Source organism: Schistocerca serialis, chromosome 3, assembly GCF_023864345.2.
Source record: "Schistocerca serialis cubense isolate TAMUIC-IGC-003099 chromosome 3, iqSchSeri2.2, whole genome shotgun sequence".
Classification (NCBI taxonomy): Eukaryota; Metazoa; Arthropoda; class Insecta; order Orthoptera; family Acrididae; genus Schistocerca; species Schistocerca serialis.
Window position 1 is genome coordinate 780378645 of NC_064640.1, and position 17992 is coordinate 780396636.

Sequence of the window (17992 nt, forward strand, 5' to 3'; positions counted from 1 at the left end):
TGAAAATCGGAAACATACTTCGCACGTGCCGGTTAACGACACTGCGCTGACAGGATCGAAGCGCGCGCGCACCCTGTAATCTTTCTCAAACGATTTTACAGAAACTATTCAGTAAAAATATTTGATTTTTGCCTTTGTTGTAGCGTTATATGTCAGTTTCGTGGAGAAGTGCCCATCATCTCGCTAGTGGACATACTTAATGTGATATACATACTTTAGTAAGAGACTACGCAAAATTCGAGAAGTTTGCAATGAAAAACAGGGATCTCTATGATTTTGCGTTTGGTGCGTGTTACACCTTATATTGCTGGGTATGAAATTTAGCTAACATATTGAGTTTTTCTTTAGAGTTGGGAGGAGGTCTCTATCAGTATCCGATCTCGAGAAAATGTAACCTGCGTAGGGCGTTCACTCCCGAGCTCACCCACGCAAGAATGAAATATTTACATCTCTCATATCTCCTAAACCGCTCGATACAACGAAACGATATTTTGCCGAATGATAGCGCATAAGGAGGAGAGTATTTTGCAATTCGTAAGCACACGGAACTTTCTTATCTATGGCGATAAATCAGAAATTATATTTCCAGTTTCATTTTTTTCACTTCAGTGACTAATCTTTTAAGTTATTGAGAGCTAGTGAAAAAGAAGAGTTTCTGTTGTGTTGGCAGAAGAGCCAACACCGTGTTACGAATGGAGGCCGAAATGCACACGTTTTAGCTCACGCAGGCTGTCGTGAGGAGGGAAGAACTATACTGACGTGAGGTCTGGAACATGACAAGGAATTAGAATTCAGAAAGCGGACGTAATTAGTTTGATACTTAACTTTAATCCATTAGTGATGAACGTCGCTCTTGACGGTACATGATTCACAATATTATCTGTTCAGATTATAGTAACTGAATATGGCGCCTTGCTAGGTCGTAGCAAATTACGTAGCTGAAGGCTATGCTAAACTGTCGTCTCTGCAAATGAGAGCGTATGTAGACAGTGAACCATCGCTAGCAAAGTCGGCTGTACAACTGGGACGAGTGCTACGGAGTCTCTCTAGACTTGACCTGCCGTCTGGCGGCGCTCGGTCTGCAATCACCGATAGTGGCGACACGCGGGTCCGACGTATACTAACGGACCGCTGCCGATTTAAAGGCTACCACCTAGCAAGTGTGGTGTCTGGCGGTGACACCACAGTTTCCTAGTACATAAATAAAGATGATATTTCTTCTCTTATGTTACTGCAAACCGACACAATGAGGATTTTCGTAAGCTATTTAGCTCTCTGGTCACCAATTACTTGTTTAATGAGACACTCTGTTTTATAATTCTGTCGCAATAGCTGCTGTAAGATGAGTTTGTACAAATTGTGCTGTGTTTTGGCAAAGGGAGTACAATTAAACATGTCAACAAGAGAAATGTGGCCGTTACTCATAAATGAAAATGTTTCTTTGAATGAGAAAAGGTTAAAAATTCACACAAAAATAAATTGCCAATTTTGTTGGAATTTTGGTTGAATCCCCGTAACGTCTCGTATTTTTAACACTCAACGACTGGAATGGAAAGTTACCAAAGGATTTTGTTTTTTTTTCTTCATCTGAGCAGCATTGAAACAATTTCCCTTCAGGTGGAATGACAGGCACATGCCAGATGCTGGTTACTCATCTACAGCTTGCCCAACTGACAGTTCAAAATGGTTCAAATGGCTCTGAGCACTATGGGACTTAACTTCTGACGTCATCCGTCCCCTATAACTTAGAATTACTTAAACCTAGCTAACCTAAGGACATCACACACATCCATGCCCGAGGCAGGATTCGAACCTGCGACCGTAGCGGTCGCGCAGTTCCAGACTGTAGTGCCTACAACCGCTCGGCCACTCCGGCCGGCAAACTGACAGTGTGTGATTGTTCAATAAAACAGTTGCTATTGAGAAAAATAAACTATTGATCAGTCGCACAACACAATGGTCAATGTATTGTCAGCAGCTGAGAATAATGCGCGGGACAGGGATCTGGAAGCTAGCCAGGCGTGCCTTGTGAGCAGGAATCCGCGTCTTTCGAAAAACATTGTCATGAAAGTAGGTCTGCCTTTGTCAGCAATACATTTCAACAAATTAAATATATCAAATCACCACACTCTTTTAGGACACTCATACTTTCGGAATAATACTGACCATTTTTTTCATTTGTGTAGCCTGTTGTATAATTAGTTTATTAACGCTGATAGTGTGTATGCAACCACTGAAACGCTTTTTCTCGTCGCAACGAGCCAATTAAAAATTGTTATTCGCGAGGGTTTCTTATGTCTAGGTTGCAGTGGAACTGTGATGTGAGTCCGCACAGGATACTGTGGCCGATGCGCAGACACGATTTTCCGTCCGCAACGCTGAGCGAGTCCATTCCGTCGTTCAGGAGGGGAGGCCGTCTCATTGTACACTCCTGGAAATGGAAAAAAGAACACATTGACACCGGTGTGTCAGACCCACCATACTTGCTCCGGACACTGCGAGAGGGCTGTACAAGCAATGATCACACGCACGGCACAGCGGACACACCAGGAACCGCGGTGTTGGCCGTCGAATGGCGCTAGCTGCGCAGCATTTGTGCACCGCCGCCGTCAGTGTCAGCCAGTTTGCCGTGGCATACGGAGCTCCATCGCAGTCTTTAACACTGGTAGCATGCCGCGACAGCGTGGACGTGAACCGTATGTGCAGTTGACGGACTTTGAGCGAGGGCTTATAGTGGGCATGCGGGAGGCCGGGTGGACGTACCGCCGAATTGCTCAACACGTGGGGCGTGAGGTCTTCACAGTACATCGATGTTGTCGCCAGTGGTCGGCGGAAGGTGCACGTGCCCGTCGACCTGGGACCGGACCGCAGCGACGCACGGATGCACGCCAAGACCGTAGGATTCTACGCAGTGCCGTAGGGGACCGCACCGCCACTTCCCAGCAAATTAGAGACGCTGTTGCTCCTGGGGTATCGGCGAGGACCATTCGCAACCGTCTCCATGAAGCTGGGCTACGGTCCCGCGCACCGTTAGGCCGTCTTCCGCTCACGCCCCAACATCGTGCAGCCCGCCTCCAGTGGTGTCGCGACAGGCGTGAATGGAGGGACGAATGGAGACGTGTCGTCTTCAGCGATGAGAGTCGCTTCTGCCTTGGTGCCAATGATGGTCGTATGCGTGTTTGGCGCCGTGCAGGTGAGCGCCACAATCAGGACTGCATACGACCGAGGCACACAGGGCCAACACCCGGCATCATGGTGTGGGGAGCGATCTCCTACACTGGCCGTACACCACTGGTGATCGTCGAGGGGACACTGAATAGTGCACGGTACATCCAAACCGTCATCGAACCCATCGTTCTACCATTCCTAGACCGGCAAGAGAACTTGCTGTTCCAACAGGACAATACACATCCGCATGTATCCCGTGCCACCCAACGTGTTCTAGAAGGTGTAAGTCAACTACCCTGGCCAGCAAGATCTCCGGATCTGTCCCCCATTGAGCATGTTTGGGACTGGATGAAGCGTCGTCTGCACGTCCAGCACGAACGCTGATCCAACTGAGGCGCCAGGTGGAAATGGCATGGCAAGCCGTTCCACAGGACTACATCCAGCATCTCTACGATCGTCTCCATGGGAGAATAGCAGCCTGCACTGCTGCGAAAGGTGGATATACACTGTACTAGTGCCGACATTGTACATGCTCTGTTGCCTGTGTCTATGTGCCTGTGGTTCTGTCAGTGTGATCATGTGATGTATCTGACCCCAGGAATGTGTCAATAAAGTTTCCCCTTCCTGGGACAATGAATTCACGGTGTTCTTATTTCAATTACCAGGAGTGTACTTCCGCCTGTCGGCTAGTGCACGTCGAGTGAGCACAGCGGTATACACGGCATGGCATCACAGACTGCATAGCCAGGCAACAGAGATTATTTTCAATGTAATTACATTTATGTCAGACGAGGCAAAAGAGGGGAGACAAATCCCAGTAAAAAGTGTTCTAGAAAGAGTGCAGGCTGCTACTGGTGTGTCACTTCGAACAATACGGAGAATAAAGAAAGAGGGAGAAAAAGTAGTTGCCGGCAGTTCCTAGGGTTTCTCTACTCCTGGAAAAAAGAGGAATAAAGAGAAAAAGATTTTGCATTTAGATGGTTCAAATGGCTCTGAGCACTATGGGACTCAACTGCTGTGGTCATAAGTCCCCTAGAACTTAGAACTACTTAAACCTAACTAACCTAAGGACATCACACACATCCATGCCCGAGGCAGGATTCGAACCTGCGACCGTAGCGGTCGTGTGGTTCCAGACTGTAGCGCCTTTAACCGCTCGGCCACTCTGGCCGGCTTACATTCAGATGATTTTGATGAACAAGTTGTGCGGAGACTGATATACAGGGTGAAAAGTATTTAAACCGACAAACTCTGGGAGGTTATAGGGGACATTAAAAAAAATATTTTTCCCTAATGTCATTTTTTCTTCAGTTGTTAGAGGCCGTATTACGATGTTCAGTTGTCAGAGGGCGTATTACACTCTTCAGTTGTAGGCAATTGCTGTCCACCAGTATACTAATGCATTGTCTCTGTTTACTAATGGAGCGATACACATGGGGTGAGTACACTGATATGGTTGGTGCGTACTACGTAGCGCACCACAACGGACGAACTACACAGCGGGTTTATCAACAACAATATCCTAATCGCCGTAGCCCGCTTCATACAACCTTTGCTGCTGTGTACCAACGTCTGTGTGAGACAGGGTCATTTAGCAGATTACCTGGACAGGGACGCCGTTGCACGGTAAGAACGCTGCAATTTGAGGAAGATGTCTTGCAGCATGTGGAGTGGGATCCTTCAATCAGGATTCGTGCAATTGCACGTAACATTGGGACGAATCAGACGAATGTAAGAACAGTCCTTCGAGAGCAATTGTTACGTCCATTTCATTTACAGCGTGCCCACAACCTGGAACGAGTTGCTTATCCACCCAGAGCACAGTTTTCGCAGTGGTACCTGAAACAGTGTGAAATGCATCCCACATTTCCATCCTCTGTGTTGTTTACCGGTGAAGCAACCTTCGGGCGTGATGGAGTCTTCAACATGCACAATTCACATGTTTGGAGTGAGGTTAACCCACATGCCACAGTTACTAGCGCTCATCACGTGCGGTTCTTCGTTAATGCGTGGGTCGCTGTTGTTGGTGCCTGTGTAATTCGGCCGTACCTGCTACCTAGGCCATTAAATGGCAGGCACTATTACAATTTTCTCGCCAGAGCATTGACAGAATTGCTGGAAGACGTCACGCTCTAGCCGGCCGCGGTGGTCTAGCGGTTCTCGGCGCTCAGTCCGGAACCGCGCGACTGCTGCGGTCGCAGGTTCGAATCCTGCCTCGGGCATGGATGTGTGTGATGTCCTTAGGTTAGTTATGTTTAAGTAGTTCTACGTTCTAGGGGACTGATGACCACAGATGTTAAGTCCCATAGTGCTCAGAGGCATTTGAACCATTTTTTGAACGTCCCGCTCCCTAAAAGACAACGCATGTGGTTCCAACGTGACGGGGCGCCGGCACATTTCAGTCGTCGGGTGCGTCGATTCCTGGACCGACGGTTCCCAGAAAAGTGGATTGGCAGAGGTGGTCCTGTACCATGGCCCGCTTGATCCCCAGGTATGTCCCCTCTGGACTTTTTTGTGTGGGGAGAGATGTGCAACATTGTTTACGTAACTCCTGTTGCATCAGAGGAGGATCTGGTTGGCCGGATAGTAGCAGCAGCAGGAACAATTCAGGATACTCCTGGGGTTTTTCCATTTTCAGACAGAACATGATCCGACGGTGTAACCTTTGTTTACGTGTCAGTGAAGGCATTTTTGAAAATCTACTGTAATTGAAATTGGGTTGTGTTAATGTGTTTTGTCTTAGTCATAAAAAAAATGGAAAAGTGTTTGTTGGTTTAATTAATTTGCCGCCAGAGAAATCTTCCTCTACCGGTTTAAATACTCCTCATAGGAAAAAATGACATTAGGGAAAAATATTTGTCTTGATGTCCCCTACAACCTCCCATAGTTTGTCGCTTTAAATACTTTTCACCCTGTATAATTTCTACGTGACAAACAGCGTCCCACAATAAAGGCACTTTATCCCGTAGTAAGAGAAAATACATCTTTTAAGGGAAGTATTTCTTCATAACGGCACCTACTTCAAACTTCAGGCTTCAGGTACGTTGGTTTTTTTAAGGTCAATGTATTATTTATATGCGTCAATTTTTGTGTAATTAACGTGTTTAATATCTATCAGGTGGCGCAAAACAACAGATAACAGGAAGGTGCTTGTGGAACGTTTAGAAATACGCAGTAAACGTGCTGAATATTTAAAGAAAATAAAAAAGTACCGTGAAGAAGGTAGACCTATCATATATGTCGATGAAACCTATATTCACAGTTCGCACACTACGCCCAAAGAGTGGACAGATGGCTCAAGTAATAGAGTAAAGGCGCCACTTTCAAAAGGACAACGTCTGTTATAGTACACGCAGGTAACAAAAATATCTAATAAGGACACGTAAATCTGTAGACTGTAACGTATTAATGTGTCTAAACGTCAAAGGAAACATTCGCATTCTTCTGGTCTACAATACTGTAGGTCATGAGATAGTGAGCATTCCTTTGAAATTTCGACATGTTCTTCAAAACAGCGACAGAAATAACGTCCGTGTTATTAACGCATTTATGTTATTTTTCTGACCACAGGAGGCAAATCAGGTTTTGTGCCAAATGCACTTTTAATTTCCAAATCCGGCACTAAAACAGGAGATTACCACGCAGAAATGAATGCTGAAAAATTTTCAACGTATTTGTTTTATCTTTTACTATCTGATTGTGGTACACATGTAAAATAGTGTCATAATTAGACTGAACGACTATATTTGTTATCAGGTGGCTGGAAAACAAAATAACACCGAATGTGCCGCGAAACACCGTTGTTGTGCTTGACAATGCTAGTTATCACAATGTTCTGGATGAAAAACCACCAACAATGTATACCAGGAAAGCTGACATGGCATATTGGCTAAATTCCCGAAACATTCAATTTGACCATGGAAGCACAAAGCTCGAACTGCTTGACTTAATAGAAAGCAACAAACCCCCAGAGATTTACACTGTGGATAAACTTCTGGCACATTATGGTCATTCTGTTCTCTGTTTACCTCCTTACCATCCTGAACTAAATCCTATGGAAATGGTATGGGCTACGGTAAAGAACTGGGTGGCTACAAAGAATGTTACGTTCAAGCTGGAGGATGTGCGGAAGCTAGCTGAAGAAAAATTTTTCTAAATTACTGTACACGAATGTGAGGCAGTTTGCAGGAAAATATGGAAGAAACATATGCAAATCCGAAAAAATGACAGACGAACTGGAAGAAATGGTTATTGAGATACGTGCCAGCGATACTGATGACACTAGCGATGATTATGATGATGATGATGATTTCCAACCTTTCCAGTCTGAGGACGGTGAATAAATAAAAGGTCAGTAGACAAAAAACAGACGTTGCGCATTCTCTTTGTTTTACAGTCTGAACATAGTAGTCAGGGACGTCGTCCGCTGCATGTATTATCATATTAACTATGAACCATGTGAATTGTGACATGTCCTTCGTGATTTAGTATTGTTCTCACTGATTGTTTAAGCACTATCCAGACGAATGCAGTAGAGTGACCACTAATGAAAACTCTTCCTATTTGCAGGTTCAACAGAACTTCCTGCATGCACCACAAATCAGTCAATAACCTATATCGCAAACATTACATAGCAAGATTCATAATGTTAATAACATAATAATAACAATAATAAAATAATGTTCATAAAATTGGGTGTAGTACTTAAAAAAGCTTATTATTTTTATTATCCGGTGTGCCATTCCTCCGCATTGCGACAGATGGTCGAGCGCAGGCATTGCTGTAGGGCAGCACTTCCCGTCTAGCCGTCTAGCACTGACAAGGGAACCTCCCCATCCCACGCCCCTCAGATTTAGTTATAAGTTGGCACAGTGGATAGGCCTTGAAAAACTGAACACAGATCAATCGAGAAAACAGGAAGAAGTTGTGTGGAACTATGAAAAAAATAAGCAAAATATACAAACTGAGTAGTCCATGCGCAAGATATGCAACATCAAGGATGGTGTAAATACAGGAGTGCCGTGGTACCGTGGTTAGCGTGAGCAGCTGCGGAACGAGAGGACCTTAGTTCAAGTCTTCCCTCGACTGAGAAGTTAAATTTTTTATTTTCAGACAATTATTATCTATCCGTCCGTCCGTCCGTCCTGTGCGAGGTACCTGCGCCGTAGTATGGGGACGCTACACCTAAACAAACATCGAAACACACGATTTGCTTGGACATATGCAGGATTTGAAGGTCTACACACGGAAAACGTTGAAAACGTTAAAAACACATGTTTTGACAGAGCACAGGGAAAACTGTGGGTCTGAGCACTATGGTCATCAGTCCCCTAGAACTTCTTAAACCTAACTAACCTAAGGACATCACACAACACCCAGTCGTCACGAGGCAGAGAAAATCCCTGACGCCGCCGGGGAAAACTGTGCTTCTGTGAAACTGTTGCATTCATTTGTTGCAGTTTATGTGACAAACTCTTATGTTTTCATCACTTTTTTGGGAGTGATTATCACATCCACAAGAAAACCTAAATCGGGCAAGGTAGAAGAATCTTTTTACCCATTCGCCAAGTGTACAAGTTAGGTGGGTCGACAACATATTCCTGTCATGTGACGCACATGCCGTCTCCAGTGTCGTATAGAATATATCAGACGTGTTTTCCTGTGGAGGAATCGGTTGACCTATGACCTTGCGATCAAATGTTTTCGGTTGCCATTGGAGAGGCACGTTCTTTCGTTTACGAATCGCACGGTTTTGCGGTGCGGTCGCGAAACACAGGCACTAAACTCATTACAGTGAACAGAGACGTCAATGAACGAACGATCATAACTTTGCGAAAATAAAAAAGTAAACTTTTCACTCGAGGGAAAACTTGAACCAAGGACCTCTTATTCTGCCGCTGCTTAAGCTAACCAGGGGACCACGGCGCTCATGAGCTCAGACTCTCCTTGATGTTGTCTGTCTTGCGCATGGACTACTCAGTTTGTATATTTTGCTTATTTTTTTCATAATTCCACACAACTTCTTCCCGTTTTCTCGACTGATTTGTGTTCAGTTTTTCAAGGCCTGTCCACTGTGCCAACCCAACTTATAACTAAATCTGAGGGTGGGGGGGGGGGGGCGATGGGGAGGTTCCCTTGTGAGTGCTTCCCCTCCAGTGCTCGCTCACTGCCCAGCCGCTACCCCCACCACTACCGCTCTCGCTACGCTTCCCCGGCCGTCTGCGCATCTACCGGCCAATTTAACCTGCCTGCACTCTACTTAGTATAATGTCTCTTATTATATCCATATCCAAGTAATTATAGTGAATCTTATGTACTTCATATCTTGGACGCTTTTTACCTGGAGCACAAAGAGGTCATATCTGTGGAAATTACGCCTTCCCGACTTTTTGCAACAGATCATACTGATACGTCGGCATAACAGGCAGCAAGTAATTAACCTTGTTTTACGTCCCCGCCCCGCTTCTAGATAACATGATTTTATAACATTTCTTACTTCTTTATTCACTACCCTCACGATGAATCGTTTCTCCCTTCTTACGATCTGAAAACATTGTGGAGGCAGAAGATATAATCCAAATGGCTAATGGCTCACCAGTTATTGAAATGTGCATTGTTCCAGACAAAAGAACAAACAAACCAAAAAAACTATACAGATGCATTTAACTGAAAGCTATTATGTACTAGCGAAAAGAGATTGAGCTCTTAAAAGGCGAAAAACAAAACACTACTTGTTGCTGTTGTTGTGGTCTTCAGTCCTGAGACTAGTTTGATGCAGCTGTCATAAAATTCAGTATACTGTAAGGCTGTGTTTTTCGGACGGGCAATACTTCCACTGCCCATATGCGCCATGCCGAAGGGAGCATATGGCAGGACTGCCTTAAAGCCGTCGGCACACGGACCGTGCATCTGAACGTTGAGCGTTGAGCGTGCCGAGTTTCTGACGTCATAGCGTGGAATAGCACGTTCGGGAGTCTTTCCGAACGTGCAGAGCAATATCTGGCATGTCAGATATTCTGAGCGTGCGTCTGAGCGTTGACCAATGAGATGGCACAGCGCCACTACGTCACACACACGCCGTCTCCCATCAGTACAGAGTTGTGAGGCGCCATATTGGCGTTCATTTCAAACCTATATGTATATATGCCGTTTCTGAGCACCAGCAAATTGAGAATCACTGAAAAACCCGTTGTTAGTTGTGTGATTCGTTCCAATAAAATTGTGAGGAACATCGTATTCGTGGCAAAAGAATTATTGTAACCTGCGTATTATAAGAGTAGGCTATTTGAAGGCAGCGACACACTGAAGATCCACCAAAAACGCATTGTTCTTGGTACAATTTGTTATAATTAAATTTCAATTAGTAACATAATTATCTACGATTAACGGTTTTAGCAAGCTGTAATACAATATGATTACATACACCACAGGTCGGAGGGGTTTAGCGTATTGGTTAGCGTCTCTGTCTATGAAGCTCTTTTTGTTGGGGCGGTGGTTCGCGTCTTAAAACTACAAAATTTTTTTTTCCTAACATTCGCATTATTAGGTTCTGATACCTTATTATTAGTTTAATATAATTATACGCTATAATATTTGATGTTATGTAAATATAAGTTCACCTTTTTTTGAGGGGTGACTTTGTTCGATTGGCTTAATCTACAGGACAGCTTGCGCTACTTGTATAAAGTTATTTTGTTCCTTTTTCTTTTACGCTTCGTAATTCACATGTTGCAAGGATTCTGCTACTGGGTAGGAACAGTGATCAAGTAAGCCTGACCCTGGAGTTTTACTAAAATGTGGGAATGATGAAATAATGTTTATCGTATGCAGAGAAGTATTCCAACTTGTACCCCGCTGTTTGTAATGGAACTGTTATAAGCCTGTGTCCTTATTGATTGGACATGGTACTTTCCTTTTCGTGGACGATGGAGAAAATGTGCGTTTTAATAGAGCTAACGTGGGAATTTTACGCACGCCCGTTGAGTAAATAGTGTGATTTACGAACTACTAGAAACAACTGCTGCTGGAGTGCGTTGCGATCGCGTACACCACGTTGGGGCCCACGTACCGTATGCACAAGTAGCATCGTTCCTGAGCGTTCAGCCTCACCCCTCCCGCAGTGCTCACACGGCGCGAAGCGCAAGAAACTGCCAGGACCACAACACCGCGCAACCTGGCGCAGGAGAGCGTCGCGTCGCGTCCCTGCGCGATCCCATTTGAAACCGTGAAGTTACAAAAATGCGCGCTGCGTTGCATCACACCACACGCGCTATGCGCGTCTCAAATTGCGCCTTGCGTTGGCGCTTCTTTCTAGTAAGGTGATGAAGGGGGGTTATTATCTGCAGTGTAACACACGTCTTGCGGGAGGGGAAAGAGCGGAGATGTAGGCGCAAGGGAGGCGGAAGGGCGAGAGAGGTGATGGAGAAGTGGCACGTGTGCTTGCCAAAGAGATCTTCAAGAACACTTTTTTGAAGCACAGCTGGTGGGGTGTACCGGCGGTATAACACTAAGTATGCACAAAAACAGAATAAGACAGTGCTGTCTGAATGCAGGTTAAACACCAAGTACAGAGCGACACCAAATTTGTACATGAAAAAAGCTTAACTTTTGTATGACAAAAAAACAAGGGTTACTTCGGGCAGTTAGTACAGCACTTGTTTTAAATTTAAACTAGAAATAGGGTGACAGAGTGAATCTCTGTGTTGTATTTCAGCAAACACAAAATTCAGAAAACACCTCTCAGTCGTTTTAAGAATTAGTTGTCTGCATTAAAACTACAACAGGGTCGCCTCAAAACGATGAAAATTATGGTAAATAACGGTTGGAATATGTGATAGGGTAGTGCAGGGCTTAACACAGTGTAAAACGCGTAGGTAACACAAAAGTAAATGTTCATTTCACTGGGCACAGATCAGGAAAGTTCTGTAAAGAGGGACTGAAGATAAACAGTCAGTTCAGCGGATATGAGGATTAAAAACGTGCCATCATTTTAACTCTTAGTTACAGCTTGAACAGGGAAATGAATGCTTCTAAACCTACAGTGGACTTAGCTCATCTGCAAAGCAGTGGAGCAGTGGAACAGTGGAACATTAGTTGCATAAGTTAGAGAAAATTCTAAGTATCACTATCTACTGAACAATGAAAGACCAATAGAATAGACACCACAAAGTGGGTCTCCACAATCTAGATTTGACAACAAAGCGAAACATTCAACGAAGCCGACTTGTAATAAGTAGCATTGTAGAAAAACTTTAGTAAGGTTAACTTGATGCATTCGTTCGAAAGACAAAACAAAAACCTTGTCAATGGTTCAAATGGCTCTGAGCACTATGGGACTTCACATCTGAAGTCATCAGTCCCCTAGAACTTAGAACTACTTAAACCTAACTAACCTGAGGACATCACACATATCCATGCCCGAGGCAGGATTCGAACCTGCGACCGTAGCAGTAGCGTGGTTCCAGACTGAAGCGCCTAGAACCGCTCGGCCACCGCGGCCGGCCCTTGTCAATTAAAGAAATCTACAATTGAAATACGGTACAACACCAAAATTCTACAACAAAGCTGTCTAATGTAAATAGCTTAATTCATCACATGACAAAGACTTATACAGTAGTTGGGAAAGGGTATCTTCAAACATTTCAAAATCTTCAAAATACCTAAACTTTCCACATAGTACAAATAAGCATGCTCCGAAGCCATCCTTCTCACACAAAAAATTAACGGTTACTTACAACCACTTAATATTTATATTCTATATAATACTCACAGAACATTGTAAGTCTAAACATATGCAATAAATGACTTTTCAATCATGTAAAAATATTAAAATTAGACTTACTTACAGGAGAGAAGACAAAGAAGAGTGAGAGAAGTGGTAGCGCGTGCGGCATGCCTGGCTTATCGCAAGGCGACAGCTGTGCCAGTCCATTGCACCATGCCTTCTCTGCTTACAGTAAGCATTCATTGGTAATTTTGCCTGTAAGGTAAACGACTAAACAAACCTATAGTATCAACTGGAAATTCGCTGCATGGTGGAATGAATCAAGGTTAACGGTTCTGCCCTGACCTTTGGGGCGACAGCATAAAACAGACCATTTAACATCACTCGCCGGCCGCAGTGGCCGAGCAGTTCTAGGCGCTTCAGTCTGGAACCGCGCGACCGCTATGGTCGCAGATTTGAATCCTGCCTCGGGCATGGATGTGTGTGATGTCCTTAGGGTAGTTAGGTTTAAGTAGTTCTAAGTTCTAGGGGACTGATGACAACAGAAGTTAAGTCCCATAATGCTCAGAGCCATTTGAACCATTTGAGCATTGGGTTAACCAGTTAAGCAACTATTAATTACGAAAAACAGAAGCCATGGACGCAAAAAGAATAAAAGGTCGGGAAAGAGAATGTGGATAAAGAACAGAAATAGAAAGCAGAAAAAGTTAATTACTTTCATTCCGCAAACCGGCATGCCACCCAGCGTCCTATAGGTTTAGGCAACACAAGAGCTAATCGTGCAATTACGACTGTGTATGCGCTTGGGACATCAAGTCGCCTATTACCAGTGGTAAACTGATAGACAATACCAGGATCGTCAGAATCTATGGTTTGCCGAATTTCTTACGAAACATAGACGCTGATATCACGTCCGTTCCAGGTCTTGCAATAAAAACAAACTCCCATCAACGTAAAAATATTTAGTGCGCCAACGATTTTCGAAACCTTGCAGACGCGGTTCGGAAGTGTAGGGGGTTACAGAGCCCTTAAAGCGCTCACGTCTGTGGAGCAAGGAGTAGGAACCTACTTTCACCAGAGGACACAGAAATAATGCTTATAGGAAAGATGATAGAAAATAGAATGGATCATGACACGAAAATGAAAGGGAAGAAAATGTCATGAACCACTGGGAGACTCTGTGGTTGGAAAACACATTGTGCAAGCTGCATACCCCTGGATATTAATCGAAAACTCTCAAAAATATACCTCAAGAAACTTATCATTACAACAACTACGCATGAAATTCTTCAACGACAATGGAATTTAAAACAATGATAGTAAATCCCCTGCAGCACACAGGTACAACGGGAGTATGTTTTTAAATTACACACGCATTAACCACCCAACCAACATACATCTGAAATGTTTATCTAGGGACAATTACGCATTCAACATACCTCACAAAAATTCAAAGTTCGAACCATTCTTGTAAGTAACTGTATAATATGCAAAATTTATACTATAATCTACTGATCTCTACGTTCTTCTCTGAGCAAATGACTACAAGTGCCTCAATATATCGAGTGATCAAAAAGTCAGTATAAATTTGAAAACTTAATAAACCACGGAATAATGTAGATAGGGAGGTAAAAATTGACACACGTGCTTGGAATGACATGGGGTTTTATTAGAACAAAAAAAAAAAAAAAAAACAAAGTTCACAAAATGTCCGACAGATGGCGCTGGACAGCAAACCGTCAGTGACTGCGCATGACATTCGTGTATAAAAGGAGCTGTAATGAGAGAGAGAATCAGATGCGTCAGCAGTCGCAGCATGTTGACGTTACCTGAAAAGGCGTTTTTAGTCAAGCTGTATTATCAGAATGGGGAATGTGCTAGTTCAGCGTTACGATCCAGTCGCCATAGGAAGGGGATTCGAACGGGTAAAGGTCCGTTGACAAATGCAGCTGTGGCGAGAATGATTTCGAAGTTCGAAGCCAAGGGTTGTTTAGACGATAGACCCAGTAGTGGCCGACCGAGCACAAGGCGTATTGCTGCTGAGACAGATCAGGAGGAAATGGAGACTGTAGCGCGTTCGTCTATGCACGGGGAAGTCAGCGCTCTTGCAGTAACACGTCGCACCGGCATTCCATACACTACTGTTTGGTTGGCACTTTGGCGTACCCTCCGATGCTATCCGTACAAAATCCATCGGCATCATGAACTGTTACCTGGCGATTTAGTGAAGCGGAGGGCATTTGCGGTGTGGGCGTTTCAAAAGATGGCGGGAGATGACGATTGGTTGAGTAACGTGTTGTGGACCGACGAAGCTCATTTCACTCTCCGAGGTTCTGTCAACGCCCACAGCTGCAGAATTTGGGCTACCGAAAATCCTAGAACTGTCGTGGAAATTCCACTGCACGACGAGAAAGTCGCGGTATGGGTTAGATTTACCACATATACTGTTATCGGGCCTTTTTTCTTCGAGGAAATGCGTGATTCTGGTTTTGTAACTGCTACCATGACGGGTGAGAGGTACGCCGATATGTTACAGAATCGCATCATCCCCAGCCTGGCTGATAAACACCTGCTGGAACGTACGATGTTTATGCAGGATGGCGCTCCACCCCATACTGCTAGACGCGTGAAAGATCTCTTGCGCGCGTCGTTTGGCGATGATCGTGTGCTCAGCCGCCACATTCGTCATGCTTGGCCTCCCAGGTCACCAGACCTCAGTCCGTGCGATTATTGGCTTTGGGCTTACCTGAAGTAGCAAGTGTATCGTGATCGACCGACATCTCTAGGGATGCTGAAAGACAACATGCGACGCTAATGCCTCACCATAACTCTGGACATGCTTTACAGTGCTGTTCACAACATTATTCCTCGACTACAGCTGTTGTTGAGGAATGATGGTGGACATATTGAGCATTTCCTGTAAAGAACATGATCTTTGCTTTGTCTTACTTTGTTATGCCAATTATTGCTATTCTGATCAGATGAAGCGCCATCTCTCGGACATTTTTTGAACGTTTGTATTGTTTTTGGTTCTAATAAAACCCCATGTGATTCCAAGCATGTGTGTTAATTTGTACCTCTCTATCTACATTATTCCATGATTTGTTCAGTTTTCAAATTTATACTGACTTTTTGATCACCCTGTATATCAACACTCACAGTACAGTCGTAACGTCGCGACGCATTGAAGCGGCGGCGACGGTGGGGCGGCGGCTGGGGTCCGTACTCACGCGGTACCCTCGTAGCAGTGGCGCAGGGACGGGACGGCAGGCTGTACGGCAGCGAATGTACGTGCCCCGGGCGTTGAGGCCAGGATCCTAACGCAGATGGCAGCGGGAGCCTGACCAGCAACGAACGTGGGGCGGCACGGCCGGAAGTTGGCCGCGTAGCTAGTCGGCAGCAACAAACTAAGGATGGGGCCCCTCCACGCCCGCACCAACGTGATGACCAACACAAAAGTTCTACTATCACCTCCGTATGCATGTTAGTTTTGAATCAAGGCGTCACAGGATGCAGGCTGTGATGTTATCCATGCGTCTGGGTAAGACTACTCATTTACATGGTCCATCAGGAGATAGAAGTGGTCGAAAGCGATCGAAGGGTAGCGGTTGTAAGAGCAGAGGAAAAAAAGTGCCAAGGCCAGCGCCAAGGGAAAAAAACCTCTGCGACAGTAGGACGGGTAGTAAGAGCAGTAGCGGTTTGCTAGCTGCGACAGAGCATGCAAGGTGAGGGGGGTTAGCGTGAGGTATCGTGCAACGTTACCTATGTACTGCGTGGTCGTTCGCTGGGTCAGTCCGGTGCCGCGGCTGGGCACCCTCGTTGTCTCCTGGGCCGGCTGCAGTGGCTTACTCCCTGTAACACAAGAGTTCGGCGCGGCAGCGCGGCGACGCTTGCGCGATGAAGACTGCCCTGGCGGTTTTCTTCTTTGCACCTTTCACCTGCGGTGCTGCTGGGGCAACCGCTGGGACAGGCGCGCGAACGGCCTTCTGCGAGGTCGCAGGAGTGTTCGCAGGTACGACTGCACTGAGGCCTTGGGCGAAGACTGCTCGCAGTTGCCTCAAGGCCTCTTCCTTCTCTGCAGCCACGGCGGCTGCGAAGGCAGCCCTCTCCGCCGCCATGACGGCTTTGAGGGCTGCTGTGGCCTCCTTCACGGCGATGCCGAGCTCGAGGTCACATCTCTTCGCGGGAGGGCGAGCTGCGTCCTGGCTGCCCGTTTCCGAGCGGCCGTCCCCGCCCCTGGCAGGTGGATCTGCTGCTGCGCCGTCCCTCAGCTGCACCGGGCTGTTCTCCGCCCTACGCCGTTTCCGACGTCGTCTTCTCTTCTGCTGCTGCGTCGGTGCTGCCGCGGCCGCTTCGCCGCCCCCGGCACGGTTGCGGCTAGAGGAAGCCGCGCAACCGCGCCAACTGGCGACGTGCGGGCCGCCACACCGGCCACAAGTCGGCAGAGCGTTGCTGCCGCGGTCGCAGGCGCGGCTGTCGTACTCACCTGAGCACTTGACGCACCGCGCCGCGTTGCGGCAGTACTTCGCAACATGGCCCTCGCCCTGGCACCTGAAGCACTGGGGCTGAGGATCCATGGCGGTCGGGAGAGCCTCCGTCGTAACCGGGAAGCCCAGCAACTTCCACAAGTCGAAGATGTCGCTCCCGCCGTCGACCGTTTGCACGGTCACGGCATAGAGCGGCACCCTCTTCCTGTTGGTCCGGTTGTGCAACCTTACGGCTGCATTACCAAACCCGGCTCGCAGCAGCCCTTCCCGGACCGCTGCCTCGTCACAGCACCAAGGCAACCCCCTGAGGAGTGCCTTAGTCGTCTTCATCCTTCCTTCGGAAGGTGCCTTCTCACGCGCCGGCGGCGCGTCGACGATGTGGTCGGCCACTGCGACCTTGATCGCCCTGTGGTCGGCCACGTTTGCGGCTCGAACGCAGATCAGCGAATCTGTATCGACAGACTCGTAGACCACCTCGTTCCGAGCGCAATTCGTCATGGTGTCGAACAGCGCTGTCCACCCGCCTTTGCACTTGACGTACAAAGGGGGGACAGGCCGCGACTCGTCTTCACAGGAGTTCCTTGCACGGTCGGCAGACTCAGAGAGTCGCACA